The sequence below is a fragment of the Giraffa tippelskirchi genome, chromosome 4, assembly GCF_054371585.1.
Source record: "Giraffa tippelskirchi isolate mGirTip1 chromosome 4, T2T-mGirTip1v1.2.pri, whole genome shotgun sequence".
Lineage (NCBI taxonomy): Eukaryota > Metazoa > Chordata > Mammalia > Artiodactyla > Giraffidae > Giraffa > Giraffa tippelskirchi.
This window is the reverse complement of record NC_137278.1, coordinates 125,002,931-125,011,361: the sequence shown is the minus strand read 5'-3', so window position 1 is coordinate 125,011,361 and position 8,431 is coordinate 125,002,931. Positions and strand designations below refer to the sequence as shown.

At 40.9% G+C, this 8,431-nt stretch overlaps 1 long non-coding RNA gene across 1 annotated transcript in view; it reads left to right on the top strand.

Annotated features, from left to right (window-relative positions):
• The first annotated feature begins 106 nt into the window (after positions 1 to 106).
• The window catches only part of LOC145546144 (uncharacterized), a 216,245-nt gene continuing 207,920 nt past the window's right edge, over positions 107 to 8,431 (top strand). Inside the window, exon 1 of the long non-coding RNA XR_014082557.1 lies at positions 107 to 182. This is a non-coding gene — a long non-coding RNA (uncharacterized LOC145546144). The remainder of the gene's footprint in view (positions 183 to 8,431) is intronic.

The following is an 8,431-nucleotide window of genomic DNA, read 5'->3' as shown; positions in this document are numbered from 1 at the left end:
CCGTATTTAAGGGGCCGCGCACGCCCCGCCCCCCCGGCGCCCCGCCCTGCGCGCCTGCGTGCCGGGAACTGTTGAGGCGGGGGCGGGGCGCCGGGGGCGGGGCCTCAGCCTTCAGGCGGCTGGATTTCGGCGGGGCGGGAGGGCTGGTGCTCCGCCCCAGCGCGGGAGAACCGGGCTGCTAGGTAGGTGCCAGCGAAGGGAAAGAAGCAAAGACGTCTTCCCCCGTGTTTATAAGTTCCGTGATATTACCTGCGAGGACCTTAAATAGCCTCTCCACGAGCGGGGCCTAACCATATACCTGCTCGGCAAAATCGCTCCTTGTCAGAAAAAGCCTGGAGGCCTCGTTGCGCTGGCAGCCTCTCTAGTGACTGTGTAGACATCCAGAGAGCGCCCGTCAAGTGCCGGGCGGAAGAGTGAGAGTGAGGCCTGGAAAGGTGAAGACGCTGATTAAGACGTCTTATTGTTTTTGTTTTCCAGGGGAAGGGAGAAAGCACATTTCCTTTTTATTTTTTAATCTTTGGTTGGGGGTAGCGTCGCTTGTCTTCTTTCAAGAGTCAACTCAAGCTTAGACGTTTGTTAGAAGCCCTGGATAACGGCTCCCGTTTTATCCCGTCCTCCAGAATGTACTCATCAATGCTGGCAACGGCTAGTATCTTCTGAGTGTATCTCATGCTAAGTAACAGACATGGCCAGGTGTTGGGGCCGCCCTCACCAAATAGAATGGAATGTCTGCTATCTAGGGGCGCTCAGTCTCTTGGGGGCTTGGGACTTTTATGTTTTCACACAAGCGCCAGGATAGGAGCCAGGAGACCTACCCTAATGTTAAAGAAGTTAGTAAGGACGCCCAGGGGAGCCCCTCACCCCGCTCCATCCTGTCACCACCACAGGCCCCAGGCCGTCTAGGTCCAGCCCCATCTGACAGTTCAGTTTTCATTCCTGGAGGGCCTCCTGAGTGCCAGGCCCTGGCATCTCAAACCAGCCCCTGCCCTGCCTGGAGCGTAGGCACCTGAGAGCAGACAAATATTAATCACCCAAGTACGTGTAAAACGACAAATGCGACAAGTCTCAGGTGATAGAGGGTTTTATGGGGAGATTTGACCAGATCTGCAATTCAGAAAAAGCCAGCAGGGCAAGAGCTGAGGCTGAAAGAGGAGGAGGAGCCAAGTAGACCGGGAGGTGGAGGGAACTGGGATTTACGAAAAAAACAGAGAGGGAGGGAGTGAGGAGAGTCTATAGAAATGAAAGAAAAAGACTAGTGTGCCTGCAGACGGGTTCGGGGAGGTGGGTTCCACTTTTGGCCCAGGGAACTGTGAGGATTGACCATTCAGAGGAGGGGGAGGGCGTTGGAGAGCTCAGAGTGGGCATTAGTCTTGTTTTTCTAGGCATTGACTACGTTTAGTTTAAGAACTGCTGCGTGTAACTCATCTTCTTGCCCTCAGAACCTAGCAGGTGCAAGATTGTACAATGACTTAATGTTGAATAAGTAGAAATGAGGTTTTACCAAGGTACAATTGGAAACCTTATTAAGGCTGTGCAGAAACATTTTCTAGGCCTTAACTTTCTCAGAAGCCACTTGAAGTTTATTTCCAGATTTACAAACAGGGACAGAGCACAGCTAGCTAGAGACCCCAGTACAGCTAACATGCAAATATTATTTTTAGATCATTGGTTCAAATTGATAAAGTGATTAACCTCACTGTAGTCTTTTTAAGTGACAAGGAAGACCAAGTTTCTCTCTGCTTAAAAGTCTTCAAAAGTCTGGCTTCTAGCTGGCGTTCAATAAATGCTGGTTGGGTGAATGTTGGTTCCCTCAAGTCCTTCCTATGTAGTAATTATGTGAGGTGAAACACCAATCAGAATTAACCGGGGAGGAAAGAGGAAGATGCAGGGAACCAGCTCACCAAATGGAGAAGGCAATGGCAATCCACTCCAGTGTTCTTGCCTGGAGAATCCCAGGGACAGCGGAGCCCGGTGAGCTGCCATCTATGGGGTTGCACAGAGTCGGACACGACTGAAGAGACTTAGCAGCAGCAGCAGCAGCAGCTCACCAAAGGCAGGAAAGGCAGCAGCACAAAACTAGTGAGTGTGAGCACAAGGCCACATGCTTCTGGCTCCAGACTGTAGGACTTGGTTGAAAACATCTTGAGTTCAAGTCTCACACATGCCTAACTACCATAGGTAGCTTTTCCTCACCTCTCAAATCTATCTTGTACGAAGCTTAACTTGTACTATCTTGTACTATCTTGTATGAAGCTTAACTTGTACTATCTTGTACTATCTTGTACAAAGCTTAACTAAGCTACAACTGTGGATCTAAAAGTCCTTTAAAACTAGAAAGCATTTAAAGAAACATAAGATTAAGGTATTAATAAGGAAATTTTCATTGAAGATCTCTTTCTCCCCCCTTTCCTCAGAGATTTGAGGAGTAATGGAGAGGGCCTTGGGAAGGGCTGTGGGTTTTTGCATTATGAGGGAGGGAACTTTATTTGAAAGGAATTCTGCAACAAATCATTTGAAAATGAATCCTCTGATACTATGAATAGCAACTACCACCCCTTTTTGTTAACTGATTAACTTAATACATTATTGCAATTATTTGAGAGAAACCTAACAGAAAAGGAAACTTGTGTGACTGAAATGAGAGAGTAGAGAAAGGCTGAATCACATATGTTAGGTCTTCATTTCCCTGTGTCAGTTCCTCACACCCCAGCTTAAAGCTCCCTTCTTAGTGTTGTCTAATGTGTATTATGCACCTGAAAGGCACTGTTCAAAGCTTAGATCATATCTAGCCAGATCATAGTTGAGATAGATGCAAGCTTGTTTTTCCTTCTCAGGGCCAGTTAGGACTGGGCTACTCTGGCTGGTTCCCTTTGGGATCAGAGTCCAATTTCAAGTTAATCACTATTTAGTTCACTTTCCACAGTATTGTCTTACCTAGAACTTATTATACACAGAGCCTTTTCTTGTACTATTGTCAAATGTTTGGAGCCCCAGAGAGGGAAACAGTTTTACACTGCCTGTATAGAATACTTCTTTGACCTGGGTTCTTTTAACAATGTCTGTGCAGGGAGCTTGCTGCCTTCTGTGGTAACTGACTCACAATGTTACCATGAAGTAAACTCCTTTTGTGATAAAACTAGTCAGGACAAAACATCCCTTCCTGAACTTTCTCATCATAATAACAGCCAGTCTTTACTAAGTGTTATTCAGTGCTGGGTGCTTCTCATGATCTCATATAAGTGACCCCAGCAGCAGCTCTTCTATGAAGCACCTTCTCTTTATTGTCCCCATTTTACAGGCAAAGAAACAGAGGGCAGTGTTCTCTCTTTGCAGCCCAGGTTCTTAACCCCTGCACTATATTACTGTATACTTATCTTGCTTCTATTACATGATAATTATTTCGTGTGTGTTGTGTTCTAACACTGGAGTTTCTTTCTGTTTTAAAATGAAAAGGGAGCTTTGTTTAAGGTGCAATCTGAAAGAGACAGTCTTAACAATGAAAGTGGAACTCTTGGATTAATTTCCTGTCACCTAAAGTGATTTTTTTTTTCTTTTATCAAAGACAGATTAGAATGGAGTAAGAAAAGTTTGAAAATGGAAAAGCCTTAATAGGTTCGAGCTTTAGGTTTAAAAATCCTAAATAGGATTCATCAATCCAACCCCCATTTACAGAACTTTAAAAGTAGACTGTTTTGACCATTTAGAATCTTCTCTTTCACTGAAATAAAGGAATGGTTTCCAGATTTACAATCCATTTTCTATTTCCTCAATTCCTACTTACTGTAGAGCACTTTGTTTCATAAGCATCATGTTTGTAATGCAGTTCTCTGTGGCTAATAAAAAAGTTTACCGGGAAGCACACTTCCTCCTTTCCTTCTTTATCACTCAGAGAAAGGTATATGCCAAGTGCTTATCTCCTCGGCAAAGGCAATGACTTGACATTTTCACTGACTCCTCCAGGACAGCATTTTGAACTTCTGCTTCATTTGAAGAGGGTTGTTTTTGCTACACAACAATTTTACATTTTCGTTTGGGAATAAAGGCAAGAAAAGGATGTCTGCTCATAAGAGAACCCATGTTAATCAGTTGCAATGTACAGACCTTGTTTTGCTCTAGATTCAAACAACAAAAGACATTTAGAAGACAATTAGAAAATGTGAACACTGAATATTTTATGATATTAAATAATTATTGTTACTTTTGGGGGCTGTGATCATGTTTAAAAAGGGGAGTCTTTACCTCTTTGATCAAGAGCGACAACAGGACTAACACAACACAGAAAGCATCATGGAGGAATGGAAACAACAACAATATATAAATGAGAGCAGTGATAGGTAGCATCCGCTGAATGCTTCCTGGTGACAGTCTGTTCTACATACTTTCTAGGTACTCATTTATAGATGAGAATATTGCAGTACAGATGAGCTAAGTAATTTATCTGTTTCACAAAACTGGAAGATGGCAGTGGAAACAAGAGTTGAACCCAGGATTCCAAAACTGTAATTATCATCACAGTGACAAACATTGATGCAGAGTTAATAAACAGAAGACACAATAGCAGTCTCTTATGGATGCCTAACCTTCAGCTAGAGACCATGCTTTGTTTAGATAAAGATAACTGGGAGGTGAATTTGCACTCAGAGCTCAAAAGTGTGCAGGCCTGGGACAAGTCCTAGGCCACCTGGAAGTTTTGTATATGCCTGAAGACTGAACTAAGTCTTTGAATGCACAACAGGTTCTTATATAAAAGTAAAGGAGAATTTGAAGGAAGGAGGTTGTGAAAGTCTAACAAATATAAATAAAAAAGACTGAAAATTAGTACACTAAAATAATGACAATTGGGTGTTTTTATTGCTGGGATTGTGAGGGATTTAAAAAATTCTTATTTATGCTTTTCCTCATTTTCCAACATTTCTACAATATACATATATCACGTTGGTGACTTTTTTAGGAGGAAAATCTTGGAAGTCATAAAGACAAGAACTAGCTTTTATCAAACTCCAGCAAAGGTTAATAAAACAGAGGAGGTCTTTGACCTTCTCTGGCTGTTTAGAAACTTGTAGATCAGATCCATATAAGTTCATTAATTTGGTTCTGCATAGCTGAGTTTATCTCTTTCTCCCTTATATCTGTAACTCAAAAGGAAGTTATTCACTGATAGATATAAAAACCAATCCTAGATTATACAGATGTGCGTTGTTTTTGTAGGGTTTGGTTTTTTTCTTTTACACTGTAGGTTACTACCAGTGGATGTTCCTTTTAAGGAGCCTCTAAAGGATCATGAACCTCTTGAAATTGTATGCAAATCTCTGTGTGTTTGTGAACATATATATCTGTTTTAGAGGAGATGAGTTCACAGTTTTCATACATTTTTCAGGGAACCCCTCAAAAAGATTAAGAACCACTACCTGAAGCAGACCCACCTATAAATCCCAGACAAGGGCAAAAGGAGTCTGAATCTTTTATTAGGAAGCTAGAGTCAAAGTTGGAATCAGGTGACACTGTCAGTTCAGGTGTGGGGTTCAATAATAAGATACTACAGTCAACGAGTTGCTCATAAGCTTGTAATTCAAAATTCAGATTGTAGGGACAGAAATTGTCTAGAACCAGATAGAACACAGCCAAGGCAGTTTTAGTAAATACCTGTCACATGAAAAGGAATTGATTTTAGATTTGGGAAAGACAAGAATTTTTCCGATAATACTTATAGGTCAATATGAGTTAATGTGGCTGAGCTCCCAGATAACTGTGATTATTCCAACTCTCCTTCCTAAGAGGTCTCTCCACATACTGTGAACAACTTACCAGAGATTCAGTGATGATGGACTCACTGCTTTCAGTCACTGCCTTACCACCTTCATTACATTTACAAATATGTCTGAGGCTTTAAAACCTTCAGGGAGTGACTGCAGAAAAGTCATCATCACCATCATCATCATACTTGAAACCATATCATACAAATGCAGATTACTGTAGGGTCAGGATGCTCCACAAAATAATAATGATAACATTTGGTTTGGATTGTATAGCTTAGAGAATGAGAATAACTTATGCCAAAGATTGGATGGTTAGTTGGACTGGTTCTCATGGAACACTGGATGAATTTATTTCTTTAAATTCGATACAGACATTGTAGCAGGCACTTTTGTGGAGGATACAAAAGAAATAGAAGACCAAGTTCTTAACATGAAGACACTTGCAGTCTTTTCAGGAAACAGGAAACAGTACAAAGTAATATTTCCATATAGAGTACAGCATTTAATTCAGCGTGGTCAAGTGCTAAATTACAACCATATTCAGAGGCTAGTTGAGGGCTCTTGAAAATTGCTCTTTGACAATAACACACATATGCATACACATATGCATACACACATGCATACACAGAAAAGAAAATTAGTAATACTTTAAAGTATTGTGTTTGGAAGACATCTTCTACTTCAGTTTTATATTCTTCAGGGGTCTTCTGTATTCCAGTTTTTTATCAAGTCACATTAGTTTAAAAGGCAAACATCCATACACAGATGCATTTTCTATTGATGAATTTTTCAGGCTGAACATTTATATACCTAATTATCAACAATAAGTATTGTTCTACTTTATTTGACAGAGTCGGGTAATGTCAGGATAAATATTCACTTATTTAAGCCACACATAGTGTAGTTTTTCTGCATTTAAGAGACACACTTGCATTTGATAATTTTGCTTACCATTTAAATCTCAACCATAGTTTTTCAAATATGGACAATATGTGAAGATTTGTCTTTATCTCTTTTAACTTTTTGTAAAAATTAATGATAAAATTATTTTTGGTTTCTACTTATATGTGGGTTAATTAGATAAGAAATTTTTAAAATTCACATTTGAAGAAACTAGGGGAGGTTTGGGGCTTTCCAGGTGGCGCTAGTGGTAAAGAACCTCCTGCCAATGCAGGTGACATAAGAGATGCAGGTTTGATTCCTGGGTGGGCAAGAGTCCCAGGAGGAGGTCATGGCAACCCACTCCAGTATTCTTGCCTGGAGAGTCCCACGGACAGAGGAGCCAGGTGGGCTATAGTTCATAGGGTTGCACAGAGTTGGACCCAACTGAACTGACATAGCACATGTGCACAGGGAGATTTTAAGACAGAATACATCAATATGTACGTGAGGAAAATTTTCAGGGTTTATAAGTTAAGTTTGAAACTGTAATACAAAACTGTTGTGAGATTCCTGATCACAGAAGCACAAGCCATTTGTCCACAGATTTTCTAACAATGCCATTTGCTAAAGCCACTGTGACAGTCTAATCTATAGGGTACGGCACACTGGGCTGAAAGACAAGCTCTCTGGGATCTGATGGCAGTGCCTTTATTATCTTCAACTGTTTTTTCTTTCTGAAGTGGAGGTCTTAATACCTGTCCACCCATCTCTCAGAGTTTCATGAGGACAAACTGCGATAATAATTAAAAACACTTTTGGCAAAACAGAATGAGTTCAAAATTTTAAGATAAACTTCTTTTTAAAAATATTTATTTATCTTTGGTTGCGCTGGATCTTAGTTGTGGCAGGTGGGCCCTTCATTGCAGTGTGTAGTCTTCTTTCTAGTTGTGGTGCACAGGCTCCGCAGCATGTGGGGTCTTAGACCCCCAACCAGGGACTGAATACACATCCCCTGCATTGGAAGGCGGAAACCACTGGACTCCCAGGGAAGTCCCTTAAGATAACTAAGAAAAAAATTGATTTAAGTGAAAATCAAGTGGAAGTATAACAATAGTTGCATGTTTCCCCCAGACTGCCACAAAAGTCCAGGAAAATTCCATTTAGGGAGACTCTAAATTCTCTATTACTTTCAAAGCATTCTTTCCCACAGTGGTGATTCCAGCCACATGCATTCTGTGAAACAACATCTGCCCCTTACTCTGTTGCTGGTAAAGTATAAAGAGCGTGGGAAAAGATGAATGATTTGGAGAAAAGACACTTAGGGTAGAAAGGAGATTACTGTTAACAAATGGTTGTTAAAGTTCTTTAAGAAAAGGTTCCACCTAAGGATTTGTGGCAAGCTTATCAGATAGTCTAGTCACCAAGGCAGCAATGGGAGAAAAACTCTTCAGGATGTCACTTAAGAGCCTGTGTTTTCTTTTTTCCAACTTCATATCTTTACACCACCTCTCATTTGTCTGTACTCCTTATTCAACATTTCTCTCTTCCCCCAAAGCCTTGCTAGAGGTGGGAACTTCAGGTCAACAAAGACTTAAGTACATTTTTCTTGAGGAAATTTCGGAGTATTTCCTGCTTTTGTCCGTAATTCATGATCTTCTACCTGTTTTTCTTGGGTAAAAGAAACCAATGGCTAGAAACTTTCTAAATCTTTCTCCTACTGCTTCCTACACCTTCCTGGAGGCATTCTTGTTTACTCATTGCTGGTATTGAGAGCTTTTAAAAGGGTTAAATCC